Source organism: Rattus norvegicus, chromosome 1 (genome assembly GCF_021556685.1).
Source record: "Rattus norvegicus strain SHRSP/BbbUtx chromosome 1, alternate assembly SHRSP_T2T, whole genome shotgun sequence".
NCBI lineage: Eukaryota > Metazoa > Chordata > Mammalia > Rodentia > Muridae > Rattus > Rattus norvegicus.
This window is the reverse complement of record NC_141534.1, coordinates 45,919,950-45,930,652: the sequence shown is the minus strand read 5'-3', so window position 1 is coordinate 45,930,652 and position 10,703 is coordinate 45,919,950. Positions and strand designations below refer to the sequence as shown.

Below are 10,703 nucleotides of genomic sequence, written 5' to 3'. Positions count from 1 at the left end.
TCTCACCATTTCCCTCCCCGTCTCCTCACGTTTTCATGGCCTGCCTCTACTCTCTTCTCTCTTCTCTCTCCTCTCTCTCTTCTCCTCTCCTCTCCTCTCCTCTCCTCTCCTCTCCTCCCCTCTCCTCTCCTCTCCTCTCCTCTCCTCTCCTCTCCTCCCCTCTTCTCTCCTCTTCTCTCTCTCTTCTCCCTCCCTCTCTCTCTCTGCCTTTCTCTGTCTCTACTACTCCCTTCCCAACTGCCCATGTCCTAAATAAACTCCATTCCATACTATCTCCATTATGTGCCTGGTCTCTCAGGGTGAAGGGATGCCTCAGCATGGGCCCACAGAGGCAGGCACCCCCTTCCACCTCGCCATACCACACCTCTACCAAACATATTCCTGGTTTTCTTTTTTTATTAAACATGACACCTATGACCCAAATGGATGCATCTCCCTCCTTGCTTCTAAAAGCACCTTCTGGGTGGGTAGATATATTAGTTTTCTTGTTGCTGTGACCAATACATGACAAGAAACAATTTAAGATAGGATGGATTTATTTGGGATGATGGTTTGAAGGTGAAATCCATGGGGTGGACTTGTTCATGGCTTTAGCAATACAAGTGGGAAGCAGTGTATTCACATCTCTGTGAACCAGAAAACAGAGATCTAGAAAGGACGACTGTCCTCCAGCTGTCTCTTTCCAGTTTGTTCAGTCTTGGCCCGCTGTCAGTGAATCTTCTCTCCTCTGCCTCTCTGAAAACACATTCACAGACACACCCAGAAGTGAGTCGTCTAGAAAATTCTAAATCTAGTCATTCTAACAGTGATGGTTGACTACCACACTGAGTAACCAGAGTTTGAGCCCAATCCTATGCAAATCAGAGTTTAAGAGAGAGAAGCCATAGAGAAATTTAAATCAATACAAAGTAGTGTTAGCCACATGAGACTTCTAGTTACGAGAAGAAAACCCAGTAGAAAATCGAGCTAGCAAATGCCAGGACTCAAACAGTACATGAGGGGTATCCTCAGAACCCCAGGCCTAGAGAGGGTCTTCTTGGGACTGTTAAACCTGAGGTGAGTTTTGAAGAACTGACTGAGGAGTGGGTCTGTCCAGATAGAGGACTCTGAGGCTCTGCAGTGTCAAGGAACAGCTAAGACACTTTGAAGGAAGGGACTAAGTTCAGAGTGACAGGAGACAAAGAAAGAGAAGCTTGCAAAAGTCAATCAGACACACATGAGCCTACAGGGGTATGATGAGCTCACAACATTAATCCATCAACAGATGACAGCCCTGCCAAAGGATTTAAGTGTGTGTCTGTGGTCAGCTGGAGGGTACATTCAAGAAGAATCTTCTTGGGAGACTATTGGGAAACTAGATCACACTAGTGCTCAGGACACAGTTGAACTTGTATACTTGGAAATAACAGATGTATAGACACGATGCCTAGCCCTCACCTGGCTGCTAGGCCCTAAGTCAACACTATGGGATGAAGAGAAATAGAAAAAGTTCAGGAGAGTTAGCAAAGAGTACTGGGAAAGGGCTGGGGAGGAGAGAGAAGCAAGGAATGGTGCTGAGGTAGTGCTATCTTCACCACGGGTTCATCAGCTTGCGTACATCACACAGCCAAGACCATCCGCTGTTGGTTCTAACTTCCCATGTCCACCCCGGCAGAGGGAAGGACATCATGAAGGTTTCAAAAGACTGCCCCACTCTCTTGACAACCTCCTCAAGTCACAGCCGTCAAGGCACTGGAGCCACTCAGTGGATCTATGCTAAAAGTTAAAGGAGATTGCACCAATGCCACCACAAGCTACCTCTCTGACATCTTTTGCAGACCCTTGGTGCTTAACGTACACAGATTCTAGGGAAGGAGGAAGCCAGTGTGCGCTCTTAATCTCCAGTAACTCAGAACAATTCCTGATACACAGAATGTGCCTGGAAATATTTGGACAACAAATTTTGCTCCTATAACTTGTTCAAGCCAAGGTCAAGCATGGTGGTTCACGTGCTCTATCAGGGATAGAGAGTCTAAAGCCAGTCTTGACTGCATTCGCAAGATTCTATCGAAAGGAAGGGAGAAAGAAGAGAGACAACACACAGGGGGCAGTGGAATCAAACAAGATGTTTTCTATTGCTGTTCAGAATTTTGTTGGAAGTTCTGATCACAGAACACTAAGCCGATATCATCAACACACAGACTGTCCTTCCCTGAACTCCACCCAAAGAGTTTCTTTAAAACACTTTGCTCCCTTTTGGAAGGTCGAGTAGCAGGTTTTTTGTTTCATCACTTCCATCTCACAGCACCTTTCTGCCATGTAAACACTCTGCCTCACATGAACATTGACAACACACAAAGCACACACACACACACACACACACACACACACACACACACACACACACAAGTGTTAAGCCCAGAGGAAATGATTGAGTTGAATTGCTTTCTCCTGGGAGCTCAAACGTACTCTGATTGAAGAAGACACCGGGATCCCCTCGCCGGCTCCTTCTGTTAAGATATGTTTTTCCAGGGATGACAAGATGGATCAGTGGGTAAAAGTGATTGCTGCCAAGAGTGACAACTGGAGTTCAATCCCCAAGCCTCATATGGTAGAGGGAGAGGACAAACCCAGAAAATTCCCTGACCTCCACGCACATGCACACATACACTCTAAATCCGTCAATCATTTTTCAAAGTGCTTTTCCATCACTTGATGCCAAGGACACTCACAGGCTGACACGCAGCCTCCCTTCCAGGACCCCGGGATCGTAGGAAGTGGGCAAGAGCTGTACTGACTCCAGTTCAGCCATCTGTTGGCCACAGCTGGGCAGCTCTGCCAGTGGGTCAAGCTGACTCTGCAGAAGCTGAGCTCTCTGAAGAGCAACCTCTCCCTTCTGATGATGAATGATCAGATGCCAATGGGCCTCTTCTGGCTACTCAGAGGGCTTGGGTGGTTCACTTGACTCTGTCTCTAGTCCCTGCAAGAAAGAAAGATGACAGTTCAGTTGGAGTCTCAAAGTAGCTGATTTTAGTCCCAAGTCTGTTCTGCCTCCTCTTGCCCTCAAACTGTATAGACGGTGTGTAGCTGGGTGGTGTAGCCAGGCGTTTGTGAATTCACGCCCGGAAAAGGTCCTCTCTTCTTTCTCTGGGACTTATTTAGCAGTTCCCCTCCTTCCAGCTGTCAAGGCACTAGCATCTCATTTACACATTCTTCATGGGCCATTGACAACAAGAAAAGCACCCTGTAATGTCACCATCCTAGGAAGAGACCTGGACACTGTCATCTGCAAGCCCCATGCTCCAAAACTCTACAGTCAATTTAAATTAAAACTCAGTGTTTCAAATACATTTATGGTTTGCATTGGGCTGCATTCATGTGGCTCGAAGGCTACAAGTTGAACATGTCTGAGGCATTAGGCCATTAATGGCTCAGACTTATTACGGCCACAGAGAATCCTCCCTAGCCAGGACCACTACCATCCCTACCCTATTCCTGACTGGAGAGCATCCCCAGGGCATCTCAAAGGAGAAACAACAGATCTTAGTAGCTGCTGGGAAAATGCACGTCGTTGTTAAAGAGTGAGTGGGTGGGGCTTCATGTTGTTTGGATTTGTGTTTTGGTGATACAGCCTCACTGTGTAGCCTAGGCTGACCTGGAACTCAATACGTAGCCCAGGCTGGACTTGAACTCATGAACCTCTTCCTTCTGCCTTCAGAGTACTGGGATGGTAGGGGTGTATACTGGTTAGTATTGTGTGTCAACTTGACACAAGCTGCGGTTATCACAGAGAAAGGAGCCTCTGTTGAGGAAATGCCTCCATGAGACCCAGCTGTAAGGCATTTTCTCAACTAGTGGTCAAGGTGGGAGGACCCAGCCCAATGTCGGTGATGCTGTCCCTGGGCTGGTGATCTTGGGTTTTATAAGAGAGCAAGTTAAGCAAGCCAGGGGAAGCAAGCCAGTAAGAAACATCCCTCCATGGCCTCTGCATCAGCTCCTGCTTCCTGACCTGCTTGAGTTCCAGTCCTGACTTCCTTTGGTGATGAACAGCAATGTGGTAGTGTGAGCTGAATAAACACTTTCCTCCCCAGCTTGCTTCTTGGTCATGATGTTTGTGCAGGGATAGAAACCCTGACTAAGACAGGGTGTATCGGTGACTTTATTTATGAGTAGGCTTTGAATGAAGCGGTGTGAATTACCCTTACATCGTCCTGGCCTCTGGGATGTTCAGACTTAGATACCCTGCAGTGCACAGACTTAAACTAGAATCCTTAACCCCTCAAAATGGAAGTTCTAGAAACACTTACACCACCAATTGTCTAAACGAGTGAAACTCGTATTGACTTTGTTCAAGTTTTCATAATGTATAAAAGTATCCTCATAAACCATTTTTAAAATGTAAAAGTTAATATTCCCTAATCAAAACTCAGTCTAAATATGTGGGCCAACATGTAGCTTAGCTGGTAATATGTGCCTAACATGCATGAAGCCTTGAATTTGATTCTCAGCTCCTCATGGTGAAGATGTGGCAACGCATACTTGTAATCTCAGCATTTGGAAGACGAAGGCAGTGGGATTAGAAGTTTGAAGTTAGCCTTAGCCCCACAATGAATTGAGGGCCAGCCTGGGGTACAGGACTTCATGCCTCAAAACCAAACCACCAAATACCTGTGCCAACACTGCTAGCAACATTTGCTCCCCACCTGGCTGTAACGGTTAATTTCACGGGCCCCATCCCAAGATGTGCTGAACTCACAGACTCTCAGGGAAACGCAGAGCCGATTCAGTGTGAGCACACCCTTTGTGCCAGCTATTCTTGGGTGTCGACCCAGCTACATCTGGAATTAAGTAAAACTCAAGTGGCTGGGCTCACCTGTAAGGACATTTTTCGTAATTGAATGCCTAGAAATGGGAAGGCCGACTTTTAATTCACAACGTTAATTCAACACCTTTTGCTGGCAGCCTTTCTAAAGGAAGTGAAAGAAGGAAGCTTGCTTTCTTTGCCTCTGTTCCTCCACTCCTTTACTGGCATTAGAGTCTACTTCTTCAGGATTCAAGTGTATACTAAAAACCAGCTGAGACATCCAGCCTCATGACTGAATTCTTAGACCTTCTATTGGCAGAGAGTCATTGTTGGACTATCTGGACCACAGCCTGTAAGGCATTCTAATAGATCTCATACATTTGTGTGTATGTATATTTTTGTGTGTATGTGTGTATATATATATGTATATATATGTGTGTGTGTGTGTGTGTGTGTGTGTGTGTGTGTATACACATATATAATCATTTCTATTCCTTTAATGAACCCTGGCTAATACACCTTTCTTCACAACTTTTCCTTCATAGCCCTGAGGTCTACCCTTCTAATTTGTGGTCCCCATGGCGCTTGGACTTCATTGAAGCCTTCTTCTGGTTGGACTCGCCTCAAGCTCCTTTTATCCCTCTACCCCCCAACCCACTCTTAAGATCAGTCATTCCTGCCCGGCAGTGCAACCTTCTAGACTTCCACTACAGAAACATTGCTTCTTTTGGTTGTTGAAAGTTCTGGAGCTTGGGCAGCACATTTCTGAAAGCTAACAGCAAGGGAGGAAAACAGACTTCTGCTCACCCGCTAAGATCAGTGGAGTTGGAGTTGAGTGTTGTTGGCACAGGGCCATCGTGTGTACAAATGGGATACTTCGAGAGGAAGTAACTTTAAAAAGCTATGCCATGTACAGAGTGGACTTTGACAACAATGTTAGAATTAGCAGTCTTTACCTAAGAGAGTTATGGAATCTGTTCCGGAATGTTGGTAAGTGGATGGACAGGCATTGTCATGAAAGTCCTCCAAAAGTGTCTAAAACAATGTTTCTCCACCTTCCTAATGCGTGACCCTTTAATACAGTTCCTCATGTTGTGGTGACCCCCAACCACAACATTATTTCCGTTGCTACTTCATAACTATAAGTTTGCTATTATTATGAATCGTAATGTAAATATATGTGCTTTCTGACAGTCTTAGGTGACCCCTGTGAAAGGTTCATTTGTTGTTTGGTGAAGATATATAATTTGGAAGCTCGAGTTTCAAGGGTAAGAAATTAAAGGTGCTAAAACCAAATTTGCCTTTGTTTTATGTAATTGTCTATTCTTAATGCACTTTAAAAGGAAGAAAAAACCTTACGGTATCAAGTAATAAACACATCTGCACATCAGTACAAACAGACTTACATGACTTGTTTAATAGGTTAAAGCTATTACCATTATCATCCTTTCAGGGTGTGTGTACTGTTTTATGTTTTGGGGAGTTCTCTTGTAGCTCAGGTTGGCCTCTGTATTAGTCAGGGTTCTCTAGAGTCACAGATCTTATGGAATATCTCTCTATATTGAGGGAATTTATTATAATGACTTACAGTCTGTAGTCTAACTGCACAACAATGGTCAGCTGTGAATGGGAAGTCCAAGAATCTTGTTCAGTCCCCCAAGGCTGGTTGTTTCAGCTGGTCTTCTGTAGAAGTAGGTTCCAACAGATATGCTGGCAAGTCAATGTAAGTAGCAAAAAGAGGGAATCTTCCTTTTTCCAATGAGAAGAAGGTGCGGCCCAGCAGAAGGTTTGGCCCAAATTAATGCTGTGTACCCCCATGCCTGGATCTGGGACTTGCTTTGTCCCAGGCTGACCTTGAACTCAGAGATCTCCTTGTCTCAGTCTCCTGGGATTAAAGGCATGTACTACCTTGCCTGGGCCTAAGCTTTTCATGGCCACTATGCCTCAAGATCTCCATGTCAAGGTCCAGGTCAGAAACGTATGTCTTCCAGCCTCAAGATCTGGGTAACAGGTGTGCACCCTCCATTTCTGAATTGTAGTTCATTCCAGATATTGTCAAGTTGACAACCAGGAATAGCCACTACAGACTCCTACTCTCTATGTAGTGGAGAATGACCTTGAATTTCTAAGCCTCCTACCTCTACCTTCTGAATGCTGGGATAACAGATGTGCCTGACCACAGTGCACTGCCAAGGTGCACCAAACCTGTCTTATACCTTGCCAGGGATGGAGCCGAAGGTTTCATGCATAAAGGGCAAGTCTAAGCTACATCTCCTGTTTTGCCCACCCATCCTCTATTTAAGTGTTATGCCTTCACACATACCGTAAATACATATTGACTCAACTGTTGCCTGAATTAACAAATCTTATTGCTGTAAGTTTGGACAATAACATCTTGAACAATAACCTTGATGTAATTATTTGCTTTTTATCCAAAGTAATTTGTAATTTTATTTAAGTGACAAAAACTAAAAATCTAATGGAGAATTTTAACCCACACACACTTTTGAAATAGGAATTTTTTGTGTAGCCCTGACTGTCCTGGAACTCACTTTGTAGACAAGGCTGGCTTCAAACTCACAGAGAAACCCTGGTCTCTGCCTCCCATGTGCTGTGGTTAAAGGTGTGCACCACCACCACCCAGTAAGCGGGATACTTTTCCATGGAACCGGCTGAAAGGTGATACTGTATTGTGCTGTGTTAACAATAGTGTGACCGTTTGAATTAGAATGGCCCCTATAAGCTCATATATTTAAATGTCTGTCTCACTGTGAAAGGTCAGCTTTGACACCACAGGATTAACTGAGGCAGGCAGTGAAGTGTGACTTTGGCAATTTAGTCTTCCAGCCTTAGCAGTCAAGGATCTACCCCCATCCCCACCCCTCCTACTCCCCACTCCATCCAGCTCTCTTCTCTTCCCATCCCCCAATCACACCCCCCTCAACAGTACAGGTGACATGAAGGGTCAGCACTGCTGACTGAGCAAAGCTTAACTATCAAGGGCCAGCAGGAAGGGACAGCAAAAAGCTGTGAACTCTTAACTCTTAAGAGGCAGGTGAGAAAGAAGAGGATGGAGAGAAAGTTATATACGTGAGCACACGCGTGTCCGCACACACACACACACACACTCTGGAAGGGCCTGACCACCTGTTTCATCAATTTCACAACTGTACATGCATATTCATATACATACACATATACCTACATATGTATGTACTCACAGACATGTAGACAGGCAGACATATAGACATATTGTCTATATAGACACAGACATGCATATATATACACATATACACATATGGCATATATGCATATGGTGGATGGAGCAGACCACCAACGGCCACACTTTTTTTCTTCTCTTGGCCTTTTTATACCTTTTTAGACAAAAACTTCTCCATGTGAGAAAAAATTGGCTCATAGATAAAATGTTACACAAAAGGGAGTTACATAGGATGTTGATAGTAAGTTCAAAGCAGTGTTCATTCAGTAAGCTCATTATGAGTTCAAAGCACAGTTTCACAGTGCCTTGCTTTATCATAGTGTGCACCAGTGGCTTCATCCTCAGACCTGACCTAGAATGAATGTTTTCCCTTGATCACAGATCTGTCCCAAGTCTATTTCTCTTCTTAGTGCAATTAATAAAGATTGTTTTCCTTACTATGCAGTCTTTACTTACTATTCTGTGAGGCAGGGACACATTCTATTCTTAATTCTAACTCCATTACATCTCTCTAGCAAAACAACCAAAACCATCTCCTTAAATTTTCTTCCTAAAATTATTTTAATCAAATCAGGAAACCTATAAAATCATTAATTCATCTAAACAGCATTAATTCGTGAAAGTTCACCTTCATGTTGATACGCAGTAAATTTGCCCTATAGGGTAGGCTATCACTAAGGAAATAATCATACCAGGCTATAGGCAGTTAGGGTCTCCCAGTGTCTACTCACACCAAGCCAAATAAAGGAGGAGTTTGGAAATGACAAGCCTGAGAACGCACATCAGCATCAAGAAGCCATCCTAGGACAAAGTCTCTGGTACTGTGCCTCACAAGAATGCACCCACTGCAGTTAAGCAAGATGGTGGGCCGTCTCCAGGGAGCTCCTTATCCACTGCAGCTCTTCCTTCATAGCATCTACAGCCCACAGTTGGTGGAATTCTTTTGAAAGGATTAGGAGGTATGGCCTTGTTGGAGGAGGCTGTCACTGGGGGTGGACCTTGAGGTTTCAAAAGCTCACGCCACCATTTCCAGCTACACACACACACACACACACACACACACACACACACACACACACACAGTGCCTCCAACTTTGTGAGTCAGGATTTAAATCTCTCAGTTCCTACTCCAGGACCAGGCCTCTTTACTTCTGGCCATGATAGTCACAGATCGACACTCTGAAACTGTAAGCAAACCCCCAGTTAAATGCTTTCTTTTATAAGTTGCCTTAGTTATAGTATCTCTTCACAGTCATAGAACAGCAACTTAAGGAGACAGTTCTAAAGAGAAAAAGCAGAAAATGTAGTTGATAGCTAACTCTTCATGTCTTTCAAATGATCCTTCCCACCTCTACCCCTGCTCCCTCACGAGGTTGGGCTATGCTTCAATGTTTCATAAGACTTCTGTTTTGTTTCCCACATGAAATCCCCTACTAAAGACAGACAAACAGCCCACTCTAAACAGATGAGCAGCTCTGGGAGAGAGGAAGCTGATGCTCAGGACCAGGAACTGCTGCTCTCCTCTCTTTCTTATCCCACACCACTTTATCTGGTACCCACAAATGCATACTCAGCTAGCAGTGGCCACAAAGAACTGCTAATCCCATGGTGAATTCCTCGAAAAGTCTGGCCCAATTCATCACTTATTATAGAAAACTTGGTGTGAAGTTTTGTTTTATTAGGTTTCATTTTGTTTGGTCTGGTTTCTTTGAGTCAGGGTGCCATGTAGCCCAGGCTAGCCTCCAAGTCACTACTATGCAGATGGTCATGAACTCCTCATCCTCCTGCATTTGAATCCCAAGTGTTAGGATTAGACACCTAGCTGTTTCTTTTCCCCAAGTCAGGGTCTCATGTAGCCTAGATTGGCCTCAAACTCCTGATTCTCCTGCCTCTACCTTGCATGTGCTAATATGACAGGCATGTATGACCAGGGATGGAGCCCAGAGATCCCTGTCTCCTAATCGATCATTCTACTAATGTGTGCTACATCTCAGCCCAAAATTTCATTGAAATACACTTTCCTTTCTTTGTTTTTGCTGTTTGCTTATTTTTAAAGAAACTAACTTCCAACTTTTTGGCTTGCATGTGTTTCAGCCTCAGCCCCCTAAACTGCTTGGGACCATATACGTATGCCACACCCCATACAAGTACAATTTTCCATAACAAGAAAGGGTGACGTGTTTATTTTTATCTATTTAGGTGCTATAGATGAAGCCGCTAAGCAGGCCTTCTACCACTGAGCCACATCCCCAGCCAGAAAGTCCTATGTTGAATGAAAGGGAGCCCTACTCTGACCCAAAACTACTCACTAAGAAATCACACCACCGAAGCTCACAGTTCCTAATGATCCCTGACAAGCAGTTGGTGGGTCTCAGAGGCTGCACTCCAGTCCTCTGCACTTGATCAAGGCACTGTGGATGGGCCAAGTTCACCCAATGGTGAGGAAAGTCATGGAGGAGAGATCCTTCTCTTCCACACAGCAAAAGGGGGGTGATAACTGAAGATATAAAAAGGATCCTCGAAGTACAGAGGGGGTCCCCAAGCATAGAGGCTCACAGTTAGCCTGAGGGCCTACCAGCTTGTAAGAATAAGTAAACATACAATTGAGCAAGCAGAAGGCTCAAGGTCAGAAGAACCTTAACCCACGACCCCAAGTGTCTCCTATACCTAGACTTCTGCAAAAGGTTCCCTATTACTTTT

The 10,703-nt window shown here is 44.6% G+C and overlaps 1 protein-coding gene across 6 annotated transcripts in view; it reads right to left on the bottom strand.

Moving 5' to 3' along the window:
- Positions 1 to 518: 518 nt before the first annotated feature.
- The window catches only part of Scaf8 (SR-related CTD-associated factor 8), a 187,811-nt gene continuing 177,626 nt past the window's right edge, over positions 519 to 10,703 (bottom strand). For all 6 annotated transcript variants that reach the window (XR_015658432.1, XR_015658395.1, XR_015658390.1 and 3 more), the window contains 2 exons: positions 2,712 to 2,959; positions 519 to 735 (listed from right to left, as the gene is read on the bottom strand). The gene's annotated coding sequence lies outside the window, so the exon portion shown is untranslated. The remainder of the gene's footprint in view (positions 736 to 2,711; positions 2,960 to 10,703) is intronic.